The sequence below is a fragment of the Emys orbicularis genome, chromosome 1 (genome assembly GCF_028017835.1).
Source record: "Emys orbicularis isolate rEmyOrb1 chromosome 1, rEmyOrb1.hap1, whole genome shotgun sequence".
Taxonomy (NCBI): Eukaryota; Metazoa; Chordata; order Testudines; family Emydidae; genus Emys; species Emys orbicularis.
In genome coordinates, this window is record NC_088683.1 from 54,754,964 (window position 1) to 54,770,902 (window position 15,939).

Here is a 15,939-nt window from a genome sequence, read left to right on the forward strand (position 1 = left end):
TCTTTCCTTTACTCCACCATTGCAATTCTATTTGCTTGTTGTTGTCTTCCTTGGATTCTCTCGCCTAGGGATAGTTACACTTGGAGTAAGTCCCCTCTCTGGATGCTGTGGGTGTAAACTAAAAGATAGTTTGCCTTAATGTAGTACTCTTTAACAGGGCTAAGTTAATGTGAACTATACAGGGGAATTACAATGCAACATATTAGTGCACACTGCAGTTCACACCCCCATAGTCCAGACTGCCAGGCCGCATAGACTCATTAGTGCTCAACTCCTTTTTGAAAATCGGACTTAGGCTCCTAAATCACTTAGACATTTCTGAAAAATCTATCATATACACAGATTTGCTACCAATTATTTGTTCAATAATTTGTGGGGATGTTTAGACAGAGAACCTTCTTGAAACCTTGTCGAAAAGAACGGATGTTTGGAAACTATTCATGGTGGTTGTACTAAACCACTATGGATAGTTTAGGTCACACCTTTCTATAGGAAGCGGGACACTTTGAATCCTAGCTGAACCCATGCTCTAGAAGCATGAAAACACAGAAATGTACATTTTCAGTGTATAAAATACTTTAAAAATAAGTATAGCTAGCTTACAATTATTACATAGAAAACTCATATTACAACTTAGAAACTTTCCATGAGTATTTTATTACTGTTCCTTTCCAGAGGCTTTGATTGTGTACTCTGCAACCTTTTGTAACAGAACGAAGTCACTGTGTTTATGTTATAGCATAAAGTGTTTTGGGAGCTATATTAAAACTAGTTTAGTTCACACATAAAAGCCTAAGCAACGGGATAATGTGACAGTCAGTCAATAGTTTACTTTAGCATAACAAGCATAAGAAGTCCAGATGCCCTGGTCTCCGATTAGCTTGCTTAATATTAGTTTGGCTTAGAATTCAGCAGATAAGTAATTCTAAGTGCACTCTCCAAAGCAAAGGTAGAGGTGATGAAATGTTTCAACTCTTTAGGAAAAGGTGGAAGTGAGGTGAAATGGCAAGGGTAAAACAGCAAATAATTAATTGAGTCTCTTTGTTAACAGGGAGGAGGTCAAGTACACATAACCACAGCAGTTACTTAGTTTGCATTCTAAACAGCTGAGTCATTTAATTTCAGAGTGATTAGACTGGAGGGCTGGGAACTAATTAAAATGAGATTTTAATTCAGAAGAGTAGTTATATTTGCAAGTTAATATAGTACTTCCAGGTTTTCAGATTGACTAGTCACATTGTTTTGCAGTCTACCCATTAATTTTATTGCACTGAAGCATTTTAATTAGAGCCTTCAATTTTCTTTTTTTGTTTTTCTTACTACTGCACTTGAGCCAGTTGGCTGAAATCTGAAAATGAGAGCTCATCTTCAATTGAGCCTGTGTTTGACTTTGCCTTTCAGATTTTCAGAACTACATATAGGATACACAATTTTGATTGCTAGGTCCACTTTAAAAAAAAAGGGGGGGGGGAAATACCAAGATGGCTTTGCTCGATTCATGATAGAAAATACCCATTTTGTTTCCATACAAGATAGTTGCTGCACTCCTTTTGTGGAGTTGGCTACTGGTAGAGACACAAATAATCTGGAAAGACCTTCCACCACCAGTCAGAGGTGACAAAAATCTTCCATCTGTGCCATCTCAGCTACTGGTGAGACTGCATCTATGTAACAAGTCAAGGATATGCCAAAGATATCTGAATCAGTCGTAGAGTACCCAGATCCTCTCATTCTTCCTTTTCTATTCCACACTTTGGGAACCATTTGTCCCAGATTTGTTAACACATGGCAAACCATTCCTTCAGACTGCTGAGACTTGGGAATAATCATATTGAGGCACTCTCTTCAGTTTCAGAAATCCCTCTCGCAGGAAACTGCTGCATCTATCTGTCTAAGGTACTTACGTGGCCCCATTACTGCAGTATTTGAGCTCCTCACAATCTTTAGTGTATTTATTCTCCCAACAGCTCATATTACAAATGGGAAATTCAGGCACAGAGATTAGTGACTTGCCCAAGATCATGTAGGCAGTGTGTAATGGAGCAGGGAATTACACCCTAACTCCTGGACCATCCTTCCTCTTTGCAAGAAAAGGTCTTGGCTCTGTTGAAAATGGGAGTCATATAGACAGTGGTAGAGTTTACCTCAGAGAAAGGCTTTTATGCCCAAAATGAATAGTTGCTTGCATTCTATTCTGGACCTCCACTAATTGAACAAAATCAAACTTCACAGGGTTTTTCCTGTGGAGCTTATTCTGCATTCTCAACCTTCAGGACTGGTTTTGGGCCTTCCTCTTTTGAAAAGCTTATTTCCATGTCTCATTAAGGCAAAAGCACAGGAAATACTTCAGGTTCATTATTGGCAAGTTCAAGACAGTATCCTGATGGTTTTGGGGTATTAACCAAGTATTTGGCAGTTGTAAAATCAAAATCCATAATCTGTATCTGGATGACTGGTTCAAAAGAATTCATTCTTAAGGGGGAGTAGCTCACCCCGGCAGGATACTCGCTCCCTCTTCAAATTGCTTGGTCTGATAATAAACAAAAATATACACATTGGTCCAGCTCTCAGGTTTTTCTAACCTTTCTGGAGGCATCCTTGATTAAACAAGGGCCCTAGTTTACCGACCCCAGATTGGGTTCTGAGATCTCATCCAGGCACTGGACCTAGAAAAATTCAGACTAGAAGTCCCAATGAGATTTAATTTGCAAGTATTAGGCCTAATGTTGCCCAGCACCTTTGTTGCTTGCTTTACAAGACTATAGATCAACCTTTGCTAATGCAGGTAAATCTGCATACAGATTGTACATGTTAGTATTTCCCCACAGCAGTACAAAGACTCTTTATGGTGGTGGACACTGCCAGAAAATGTCCTGAAGGGGATGCCTTTCTCTGAGCCCATTCCTCAGATAAGGATAGACATGGATGCCTTAACCTGTGCTCTTCATCTCTCACACTTTCATGAGCATGGCCTATATATGCAAATTTTCCAAATAAAAATTCTACAGTCTAGGTTAGGGAACATATTTAGAATCTTTAATTGTTCATGTTCTTTGGAAGCTTCAGCAGTCAACGCTTCACAGTATTTGGAGCAGAGTGATCCTTTCTGCATTGCACCTGGCAGATATTAAAAAACACCAGGGCTGATTCCTCATCCCATTTCACCAAGGAAGTCACTTGTAGTTAGTATCCTACCGAGGGGGTGCTATTTGTCACAAAGGAGGAGAAAAAGGGATTATTTATCAATAGCAATTCTTGTTTTCTGAATTAATTATGTCCAAAGAGAGATATTGACCTCCTCCCTCCCACTCTGTTTCAATCCCCAAGTCTAAACAGGACTTCTGGAAGGAGAGGGGAACTAAGGGACTGTTAGAGTGCATGTACATCAAAAGTCTGTAGGTCTTGAGGAATTGTATGCACCTCTTAACTGCCAATTGCTGCTTTAAAAGATTTCATGGCTATTTGGCTTGGCACATGACTCCTACAGTGGAGCTTTGTACAGGCAATTAATTTGGATGGTTATTATTTATTATGATTTGTATTACAGTAGCACTTAGAATCTCCAGTCATAGGGACCCATTGTTCTAGTTGCTGTACAAACATTAAAAAAACAAAACAAAATACCCAGTACCTGTCCCAGAGGGCTAGCTTGCGATCTAGCATTATTGCAAGATTTTGCTTTTCAAGAGAGAGGTTTGAATATGAAATGCTAACAGAACATTGAGTCATGGAATTAAAATCAATAATTACTGTATGCCATTACAAATATAGTTTTCCTAGTATTAATTAGATTACTGCAAACATATTTTCCACTGGAGATACAGTGCTAATCAAGCATTGCTGAAGTTTACACTCAACCAACTGGCACAACTCCAGCCTTAAAGTGTAATGAGACTAAGTTTCCAAGATGGATGAAAAATAGTGGATATTCAGCATATGGTTCATTTAATCAGCTTTCATTACAACTGAAGTCTGCTTCTTCAAGCTTAGCCTACAAGGAATCCAAGACCAATTGAAGAATGTTTTGAGTTACTCTTACTTTCTGTTCATATTGCCAATATTATGGATGGTTACTTGGCAGACTTTTTATTAGGAAAATTTGCATATATGTCACACTTATGAAAGGGTGAGAGACAAGGTGCACTGGTTAAGCCAGAAATTGAGGCAAATGCTCTCTTCCCCCTGCTCCAGGGCCGCCGAGAGCGGGTTCGGGCCCCGGTGAAAAATTTTTTTCAGGCCCCCCAGCAAGGGCGGACCGGCTAAACAGGGCCGACGAGAGGGGGGGGGGGGGGGAGCAAGATGTGTGATGTATTTTAGTTTTTTTAAGGTTAATTTTCTAACTGTGAATTTAGTGCTAATGCGAAGTGGATGGATTCACTTTAGTCATTCTAGAGAACAGGTGTAGCATGGGCACTGCCTCAGTCCTGAGCTGTAGAAATCACTTTTAAGGGTGTGAAGTCAGTGCATTTACATGATCTTTCAATTCTTGACCCCTCTGCTGAGAGTGCCAACGAGATGGGAACTAATGATGATCTGATGATAGCTTTGTGATGTGATCACACACTTCCCATGAACAGATCTGGAACTACTGTTTACTGTTTTTGTGGTGTCCACTAATGAGGACACTAGGATTTGAACTAGGTTCTCTTGGCATTTCCTGTTTCACAGGGATAGATAGATACGTAAGAAAATTTGTTGCATTAATCACTCTTTTGCCTAGCTCCCCAACTTTTTAAAATCTGCGTCATGTAACACGATTATTCATTTCACATCCAAGTTTTTACCATGATACAAGTTACATTTTCTTCAGAAAATAGGTGTTTTTCCTATAATGATGGCCAGGAAAAGAGGACAACACCAAATGGGGTATTTCTCAAAAGAACATATTAGAAAATACATAGTATAACATAGGGTCCAATTCTGTAGCAGTTCTTTTAGCTCTTAAATAGGTATTCCATGCACCACATGGCTCATAGCAAATATCATAATAGATTTATTACCAGGCAGGCCATAGGCAATAAATGTACAATGATGCTATTAGAATGGTCACTCTCCTATGGCATCACCACTAGAATTTAAAGATGCAGTGGAAACTTCTTGGGAGAGGAACAGTGGGGTAAATCAAGCTCAAAGTATTCTTAAAAGCATAGTGTCCTTTTATGAAAGATGGTTTTAATGTAACTGTTCTGTCTGTTTTGATTTTCTTTGTGTAAATAATAGTCAGTTAAGTCACTGGCTGGCATAAATCCCATCTGGTATAATCTGAAAATAAACCGTGCTGTTTAAACATTCTCAGAGTATATAAGATATATGAAGATCACACATGCAGACACACAGCATCTGTGATCTTCAGGTACCTCTCAACATGAAGTTTAAATATCTCTTCTAGGACCTATTCTATATATGATCAGTTGACATCACCAATCAAAAGAAAGCATAATCCCCGCAAATAAAAAGCTTACCAGGGTAATGTAACATATTAAACAAGTACTGGTTATCATGAAATGCAGTCTAGTTCTATTTAAATTGCATTACATGATTCTTGATGGTGGGTTAATAGTGTAAAACTATCCTCTCTTTGTTCCATACATGCACCTATAAACCCTGGGTGCTCTTTGAAGTAGTTTATGATGCACCAGTAATTTAAATGGGCTCTGCTGGCATTCATGACTAATTTCTTTATTCTTTTAGTAGCAGATACAGTACTAATGTATGTTGAAAAACATAATTGCTTTTGGCTTGTCCACTGCCTTTGAGCATTAAACATTCTATATGACCGTTATCCAGGATCTGTGGGTTACTTTTTATTCTTATAAAAGGCTGCACACTCAGCAGGCTATGATCTCGCATGGTTTTGGAGATATGTGTTCCTATATTCCTTTAGAGAGTGAAAAATTAAACAACTGCCTTCCTTCATTTAGTCTGCTGGGACCTTGGGATAGACCGTAATAAGCACTGTCTATGGAGAAGCTTGTCGCAACATTAGTTCCATGTTCTTATACAACTATAGACAACTATTGGGAAGAAGTTACTAAGATGAATCAAAGAATGAAGGGAAGAGTAGAATCTGAAATAATATAAGCAAAAATGCCATGGAAGTTTAATGATAATTGTAAATGAATGTATGAGATCCATTGTTTGAAATTGTGCTAAGTGAATTCAGTGTAAATAGTCTAGATGGGAGGATGAGGCAATTGCCAACCCAACCCCCTGCTACAGTATAAGCAAAGGCCTAGAGCCTTCAGGAACCCTGCAGCCTGAGAGCAGACATTCTAGCTGGGTTCTGCAGCTGCTCAGCTCCTCTTCTGTCTCTTCCTTCTCCTCTACAATTCTCATCCTGTAGATAGCTTCTCTAACACATTCCCCATACTCACCCCCTCTCAGCTTGTCTGCAGGATGAGGTTGTCTGCCTGGGAACATAAAGCACTACTGCTCCTTAGCTTGCTCCTCATGCTCTGAAATGGGTGTAGTAGGTTGGGGAGGATTCTTCCGCAGCTGTTGCTCTGAACTTCCTTCCTCTTTCCTTCAAGAGAGTCCCAGCATGGGGTGTAAGGGAAGATAATAGCTAGCAAACAGGAGCGGCTAATAGGGGAGTTTTTCGAGGGAGTTTACAGGGGGAATGTGAGGGGGCTAGATACACTTAACATTCCTTAAACTTCTTTAAACTTAAAGCCACAAACACCCCCTGATAAAAACAAAAGAACAGCAAAGGAATGAGCTTCAGGAGTTAAAAGATAATGCAGGCAGAAGTCCAGCAACGAGTGGGGGCTACCCAGTTTATTGCACCCAATGCAGCGTGTATGACTACCTGCCTTATGGGCAGGTGGCCTATGTGTGCATTCGGTGCAAGGAGCTCCTGGCCCTCAGAGACCATGTACGGGCTTTGGAGACCAGAGTGGCTGAACTGGAGGAGCTAAGGGAGACAGAGAGGTAGATGGATGAGACTTTCCAGGACACAGTAGAATGGTCCCACCCCTGATCTGACAGCCTCTGTGCTGTTGGGGAGGATGAAAGTCTCAGGGAAGGAGAACATCCAATTGGAGCAGAGGGAAAAGATCCCATAGTTGGGATCCTCCTTCCAGATGATATTGTGATATCCTCTCGCACTGAGGATACGTCTCCGGGTGGGGAGGGAACTCCAGTTATTAGGAAGAGACAGGTACTAGTAATGGCCATGTTGATTATTAGAAACACAGATAGCTGGGTTTGCGATGACCAGGAGAACCGTGTGGTAACTTGCCTGCCTGGTGCGAAGGTTGCGGATCTCTCGAGACATCTAGATAGACTTATGTATAGTGCTGGGGAGGAGCCGGTGGTCGTGGTACATGTAGGTACCAGTGACATAGGGAAGGATAAGAGAGAGGCCCTGGAAGTCAAATTTAGACTGCTAGGTAAGAGATTGAAGTCCAGGTCCTCTGTGGTAGCATTCTCTGAAATGCTTCCAGTTCCACACGCAGGGCCAGTTAGACAGGCAGAACTGCAGGGTCTCAATGCATGGAGTAGACGGTGTAAGGAGGATGGGTTTAGATTTATTAGGATCTGGGGGAACTTTTGGGAAAGGGGGAGCCTATACAGGAAGGATGGGCTCCACCTAAACCAAAATGGAACCAGATTGCTGGCACTTAAAATTAAAAAAGTCATACAGTAGTTTTTAAACTAAGGGCTGGGGGGAAGCCAAGAGGTGCAGAGGAGCATGTGGTTTGGACAGAGACATCCCTTCCTATGTCCTAGTAAGGAGGAAGGATGGAGGATGATAAAATACAGGTAGGATCTGATGAGAAACAGTCAAATGAAAAAAAGTCCCATTCAATTACATAATGTAATGGCAGACAGCTAAAAAGTGACAAAGTTTTAAAGTGCTTATATAAGAATGATAGAAGTCTAAATAATAAGATGGGTGAACTAGAGTGCCTCGTATTAAATGAGGATATTGATATAATAGGCATTATAGAAACTTGGTGGAATGGGGATAATCAATGGGACATAGTAATACCAGGGTACAAAATATATCGGAAGGACAGAACAGGTTGTGCTGGAGGGGAAGTGGCACTATATGTGAAAGAAAGCGTAGAATCAAAGGAAGTAAAAATTTCAAATGACCCAAACTGTACCATAGAATCTCTATGGAAAGTAATTCCATGCTCTAATAATAAGAATCTAGCAGTAAGGATATAGTACCGACCACCTGACCAGGATGGTGATAGTGACTGTGAAATGCTCAGGGAGATTAGAGAGGCTATAAAAATAAAAAAACCACAATAATAATGGGGGATTTCAACTATCTCCATATTGACTGGGTACATGTCACCTCAGGATGGGATGCAGAGATAAAGTTTCTTGACACCTTAAATGACTGCTTCTTGGAGCAGTTACTCCTGGAACCCTCAAGAGGAGAGGCAATTCTTGATTTAGTCCCAAGTGGAGCACAAGATCTGGTCCAAGAGGTGAATATAGCTGGACCGCTTGGTAATAGTGACCATAAGGTGTCATTAAAGGAGGTTTTGGAACAAATTGATAAACTAAACAGTAATAAGTCACCAGGACCAGATGGTGTTCACCCAAGAGTTCTGAAGGAACTCAAATGTGAAATTGAAGAACTACTAACTAGTCTGTAACCTATCATTTAAATCAGCTTCTGTACTAAATGACTGGAAGATAGCTAATGTGATGCCAGTTTTTAAAAAGGGCTCAAGAGGTCATCCCAGCAATTACAGGCCGGTAAGCCTGACTTCAGTACCAGGCAAACTGGTTGAAACGATAGTGAAGAACAAAATTGTCAGACACATTGATGAACATAATTTGTTGGAGAAGAGTCTGTAAGGGAAATCATGCCTCACCAATCTACTAGAATTCTTTGAGGGGGGGTCAACAAGCATATGGGCAAGGGGGGATCCAGTGAATATAGTGTACTTAGATTTTCAGAAAGCCTTTGAACAAGGTTCTTCACCAAAGGATCTTAAGCAAAGTAAGCTGTCATGTGATAACAGGGAAGGTCCTCTTATGGATTGGTAACTGGTAACAGATAGGAAACAAACGGTAGGAATAAATGATCAGTTTTCAGAATGGAGAGAGGTAAATAGTGGTTAAATAGTGGTCTGTACTGGGCCCAGTCCTATTCAACATATTCATAAATCATCTGGAAAAAGGGGTAAACAGTGAGGAGGCAAAATTTGCAGATGATACAAAACTACTCAAGATAATTAAGTCCCAGGCAGACTGCGAAGAGCTACAAAAGTATCTCTCAAAACCTGGTGACTGGGCAACAAAATGGCAGATGAAATTCTATGTTGATAAATGCAAAGTAATGCACATTGGAAAACATAATCCCAATTGTACATATAAAATGATGGGGTCTAAATTAACTGTTACCACACAAGAAAGAGATCTTAGAGTCATTGTGGATAGTTCTCTGAAAACATCCACTCAATGTGCAGCGGCAGTCAAAAAAGCGAACAGAATGTTGGGAATCATTAAGAAAGAGATAGTTAATAAGACAGAAAATATCAGATTGCTTCTATAAATCCATGGTATGCCCACATCTTGAATACTGTGTGCAGATCTGGTTGCTCCATCTCAAATAAGATACACCTCTATCCCGATATAACGCTGTCCTCGGGAGCCAAAAAATCGTACCGCGTTATAGGGGAAACTGCTTTATATCGAACTTGCTTTGATCCGCTGGAGCGCGCAGTTCTGCGCCCCCCCCCCGGAGCGCTGCTTTACCGCATTATATCCGAATTCGTGTTATATCGGGTCACGTTATATCGGGGTAGAGGTGTATACTGGAATTGGAAAAGGTTCAGAAAAGGTCAACAAAAATGATTGGGGTATGGAACGGCTGCCACATGAGGAGAGATTAATAAGACTGGGACTTTTCAGCTTGGAAAAGAGATGACTAAGGGGGGATATGATAGAGGTTTATAAAATCATGACTTGTGTGGAGAAAGTAAATAAGGAAGGGTTATTTACTCCTTCTCATAACACAAGAACTAGGGGTCACCGAATGAAACTATAGGCAACAGATTTAAAACAAACAAAAGGAAGTATTTTTTCACACAATGCACAGTCAACCTTGCCAGAGGACATTGTGAAGGCCACGGCTATAACAGGGTGAAAAAAAGAACTAGATAAGTTCATGGAGGATAGGTCCATCAATGGCTATTAGCCAGGATGGACAGGGATGGTGTCCCTAGCCTCTGTTTGCCAGAAGCTGGGAATGGGCGACAGGGAATGGATCACATGATGATTACCTGTTTTGTTCATTCCTTCTGGGGTACCTGGCATTGGCCACTGTCAGAAGACAGGCTACTGGGCTAGATGGACCTTTGATCTGACCCAGTATGGCCTTTCATATGTTCTTATGCTTTTATAAAGACCTCCATTGGAGTGACCTGACTGAGATATATCCCCATTAAGGAGGAAAGGGGAGAAGACACTCTTTTTCTTCCCCTGTGTTGAGAATATCCACTCTCATCCAGGAGATAAGAGGAGAAATATCCCATTTCCCTTCCAGAGCCAATGATGTTGAGTGCTCCCGAGCCAAAAGGTTAAGTGAGACACCCCATACCAAGGGGAAATGGCCCTGAAAGCAGGAGCTTCCCAGCAAGTGAGGGACTTCTAAGCAGAGGTGATAAGAGTGCCTTGAGAGAGAAACAGTAGCGGTACGGCAATTGGTGGTGTGTGTCATATGGAATAGTGGGTGTGTGGTGGGAGTATATGGAGGGACAGATGGAGGGTGTGTCAATGTGTGAAGGTGAAATGAGTGAGAGTGCTGCTGAACTGATCTTGTGAATGGATTTATGGATCTCTGTGGGTGTTTTAGTGAGTGACAGGTGTGGGTAGGTAGTGGAAAAGGAGGCAGACCTCTCAGAAGGCTCATGGGAGCAGATACCTTGCTATGCTCCTGGTTCCTGACCCCAGTCCTGCTCCTGATACCTAGCTCTGTTCTTAGTCCCCGCTCCACTCCTGACTTTTTGCACTGCTTTTGTTCCAATAATCCTACTTAGGCTGGCTCATGTGGCTCTGACCCAATATGGCTCTTCAACCTCAACTCTGACCTGATCCTACAGTGGAATACTGGAATGAACTTTTCCTTCTAATTATGATCCTCTAGACTTAGACCATGTTCTTGAATCCCTGGTCTTGACCTGTGCCCCTGAATTGTGGTCCTGACAGAGTACACTTCTACTCCGATATAACGCGACCTGATATAACACGAATTTGGATATAATGCGGTAAAGCAGTGCTCTGCGGGGGCGGGGCTGCGCACTCCGGCGGATCAAAGCAAGTTCGATATAACGCGGTTTCACCTATAACGCGGTAAGATTTTTTGGCTCCCGAGGACAGCGTTATATCGAGGTAGAGGTGTACCTCATTTAAAGAGGATTTGGTTAGCAGCAAGTTATTCTCAGATTTGGTGACTTTTGGGGTCCACTGCATGGCTTACCTATTTTCCTACAGTTTTCATCAGGAGAGGAATTGGGAGATGGAATGGAATTGGGTCTAGGTTAAAATGGTTTTCAGGAGGTTTGTTTTTCTAATGGGTCATTGATATGCTTCCTACTACTGCTTCTGCTTTAAATGTTTTTGTAATATTCCTGTACAGTTTGATAGGCACTCAACTTCATAACAAGGGGAAATGAGTGTGTGTGTGTGTGTGTGTGTGTGTGTGTTGAGGAAAATGCCAATCTGTCTTTTTGAAAGGACACTATTGAATCTGGCTGGAGCAGAGACATTCAGCTTGGTCTGTGAAATGCAATCTCTGAATTTGAATGTTAAGACTTTGAGAGACAGCTACTAGTCCTCATTATTGTTCTTTATCTCTTCAGTACACCATTTACTAAAGAAAACAGTGTACACACCATTGGGTTTGGATATAGGTAACTGGAGAAAACTGGTTTCGATAGTGGAGGCTGTGGCACTGAATTAGGGGAGCATGAGAAGGCAGTTGAGTGAGCGAGGGACTTGCTCATCTCTCTCTCTGAAAACAGTATCAGGGCCTGACTCTCACAAGGATGTCAGAGCAGGGACTTGCTCTTTAGACATGTAAGATCTTTCCTTTTTCTCTGTAATTAAGTTGAAAAGGCTTTGTCTACTGTAACTTAGGAGAAGTGCAAATCTAGCTATGTTAAGCAAACAGTTTCTTTTGTTGTTAATCCATTTATCCATTTTTTAATAAATCCCATTTTAAGATTACTGTTGTATGGACAACTTCACACAGATATTCGTAAAGGGAAGAAAACTCTGTAACTTGTAAGGAGAGGTGCCAAAGGGTAAAGAGTTTCTGGAACCTATTCCCCTTGGTCAGTCTCTGTACGGGGTCTGTATGAAGCTGTCCTTCCCAGAGAGTGGTGTTGCCATTAGGGTGTGGTGGGTGAACACAAAGGGAGAGACTGAAGGACCAAGTAGGAGATGAGAGTTGGTGGAGGGTGTTGGTCACAGGCATGCTGAACAGAATATATTTAAATAAACGTGTGAAGGAGTTGCCTATCTCACAGCTAGAGAGAGAAGAGTGAATAATAATTACAAAACTTTTGCACTAAATAATTATTTGTAAACAATGTTTTTTCTCACTTTTTGACCAGATCTGAAGCCAGAGACTGGCTAAAATATTCAGTAACATTCAATAAGAAAGATTCTGAAACCAGAAATTGCCTACATATTTTCTCTTTATATGTCTTCCATAGCCAGTTAAGGTTCCTATCCTTCATTGAGCAACTTTCAGGTGAACCTTTGCAATTACACTAACCTCAGTGGAAAACTGTGACCTTAGAATATTCTCTCTCATCTATGGTCTATTATATTTTATCTTTAGCCAACTGAAAATCCCTTGTTTAGCAGTAACTATATTTTTTGCATCCTGTTAAGTCCAGTTCTCATTTGTCTTACATTTGTTTTTGCCATTTAAATGAATTCTAATCAAAATATGAATATAATACTTATTTTATATTACTATATCTTTTCTAGTTTAAGATGTTACAAAACATTCATGATTTATAATAGTGATGTATAAGGGTTTCTTGAAAGCCTCTTTGATGAATCAGTTTTTTTAATGTGTCCTTACTGGCAGAAAAGTGACCACTTTGAGAATGAATGTTCTGACCTCTGATTTAGAATGATGTTTATTCAAGGTCATTACAATTATTGCTGAGTGGGTGCAAATTAACACAGAGGTCAGTAATTACATTACAAAATGTACATGCTAATCAAACAGAAATGCTTGTGAGGGGAATTCAAAAGAACCTTTAAAAGTAATGTGTGAGATAGAATTTTGAAAGGGCAGACTTAAAATTTGATGGCTGTTTTTATTCAGTCTTTAGCAAACACACACTTTAGCATATACATTATGTATTACTATTTCCCATTGGTTAAAATACACTTTACAGGAGTACAAGTTCATACTTAGCCTAAATGAATAAGAGATGAAATAAATTACCTGTGAAATTTTACTGAACTGCTTTAATTTACAGTAACTCTAATGGATAAAAGTAAGAGCTCTTCTCTTAGGCCTGATCCCAAGTGAGCCGTGGCACATAGAGATATGCTAGTGATGGTAGCAGTGACAAGTACTGTTGGTGCACCCACTACTAGAACCACATGGGCATCTAAAACTTGGTGGGTTCCTCCCAAGAATGACATGCAAAGGGGTCAGTAAAACCATCTCTATTCTCAGAATGGTAGAGATAAATTTAAGAGATAAGTTGAGTTAGCTTGAAGGAAGGGTACTTCAAAGAAGAGTCACATTAAATGACTTAATACAGTAAATGACTAATAATGACTAAATTATCACATTTGAAATTATGGCCTCACCGGGTTCGAACTGCCATGGCCACATATTGCTCTGGAAGAAACATCCTTTGATCATAGGAATCCTTCCCACATAGGGATTATAAATTCTTTATCTGTGCTGCGCAGATGTCTCTCTGCTTTGATCCCTTTCTTTCTGAGACTCTGGACTGGGCCCCTCAGCAATTTGGTCTCTCTTATGCAGACTGGGACTGTGGATTTGAATCTGCATCAGTCCCTAAGCTGATATTTCCTTCCTTGGGCTTGTCTTCACTATATGAAGTATAGTATTATTGTTCCTGTTAACTTGATCCCTGCCTCCAAACAAAATTCCATCATGTGTATGGAGGTAGTAGTAACATGAGTTAGCACGACCAAGGGTATAGGGCAGACCTAATTTGACCTGTTGGGTTTGTAGGGTTGCAGATAAGTACTGTAACACAACAGTCTTGGGGCACCAGTTCTCCAGTGTCTCCCATAATCATCCAAGCCCTTTCTTGCCTGTTTCCTAACCATAAGTAAGGCTAAGATTTTGTCATGGTTATTTTTAGTAAAAGTCACGACATGTTCGGGCAATAAACAAAAATTCACAGAAGCCGTGATCTGTCTGTGACTTTTGCTGCTGCGACTCAATAGTTTCCCCTGCCACCATGATGGCTGGGAGCTGTGGGGTTCCCCCTTTGCCCGTGGCAGCTGGAAGCTGCAGGGGGCCCCCCCTCCACCCACGGTGGCTGGGAGCTGCAGGGTGAACATATTTCCCAAAGAGAAAATGGGACACCCCCAGCCACTCACCCGAGGTGCCCCCCTCCCCACCTCTCCACCCAAGGCTGTCGCTCATTGCTGGAACCCTGAGGAGGGCCCCCTCAGGAGTCTGTCACCTGTTGCTAGAACCTTGCAAGGGGCCCCTGTTGCTTGTCGCTGCTATCACCTGTCACTGGAACCCTACAGGGCCCAGCTGGCTGACAGTTCCAGAGTCCTGCAGCCCCTGGGGCTGAAGCAGAGAATGTCACGGAGGTCTCCGAAAGTCACAGATTCCGTGACTTCCATGACCTCCGTGACATAAAAATACACCTCTACCTCGATATAATGCTGTCCTCGGGAGCCAAAAAATCTTACTGTGTTATAGGTGAAACCGCATTATATCGAACTTGCTTTGATCTGCCGGAGTGTGCAGCCCTGCCTCCCCGGAGCACTGCTTTACCGCGTTATATCTGAATTCGTGTTATATCGGGTCGCATTATATCGGGGTAGAGATGTAACCTTAATCGTAAGTCATCTACCACTGCAAATAAGCCTCCTTAGTGTTCTGTCCCCCTAGTTTCATGTGGCATCCAGTATATGTGACTGAGCTCATCTCTGGTGAGTTTCCCATCCAAACTCATCTTAGCTTTGCCTTTGAAGAATGTGCCCTAAGAAGAAGACATAATTGCAGCATGCTGCCAGCTGGCCAGAGGCTGACACCAAGACACTGGTGGATTTCTGGAGTGAGGCTAGCAGGGCCTAGGGGATGTCAGGAGCAGGAACTGTGATGCAAAGCTCTGTAATGACATTTCTAACAAGCTGGCTAAGCTAGGAGTCTAAAGTACAGAATCTCAGTCAGTGCCAGGAGAAAATCAAAAGCATGGGCTACCTGATGGCCTTTCTTTAAAGCAAACAAATGAAAACCTATATTAAGAGAACATGGAAAAATAATATTGTTTGTGCAGTTAAGTATTTCCAAGTCAAAAACTGGGGAAGTCTGAGTATATCACAAAAAGATACATGATGCGCACATGTGAGGTTATAGAAATGTTTTTAATATTATACTGCATATTTAAGTAGTAGTATGATTGTATATCTTAATGTATATGCAGAAGGGTGTAGAATTCAGGTTGTAGATGCAGGCTTATCTGATTATTGAATGCTTAAGTGTGCAACTGTATCACACTCAACATAGTGTTGTATGAGAAAAAATTTTCAGCTAACACTTGGTACATTAGGACACTTTGTATAAAGCTGAAACTTTTAGAAAATTCTACCTGTTTTTCTAAACTCCTTCTTTGTTTGCCTATGCAAGATTTGCCTCAATTAGTATGATAAATATTAATCTCATTTTGAGTTTTTTCAAAATGAATGAATGACATGAATATTTAAATACACTATACTATTAAAGTT

General features: G+C 41.0%; 1 protein-coding gene across 1 annotated transcript in view; it reads left to right on the forward strand.

Annotated features, from left to right (window-relative positions):
• Nucleotides 1-15,939, forward strand: part of IMMP2L (inner mitochondrial membrane peptidase subunit 2) — an 858,080-nt gene that overhangs the window by 583,313 nt on the left and 258,828 nt on the right. The gene's annotated exons all lie outside the window — the stretch shown is intronic.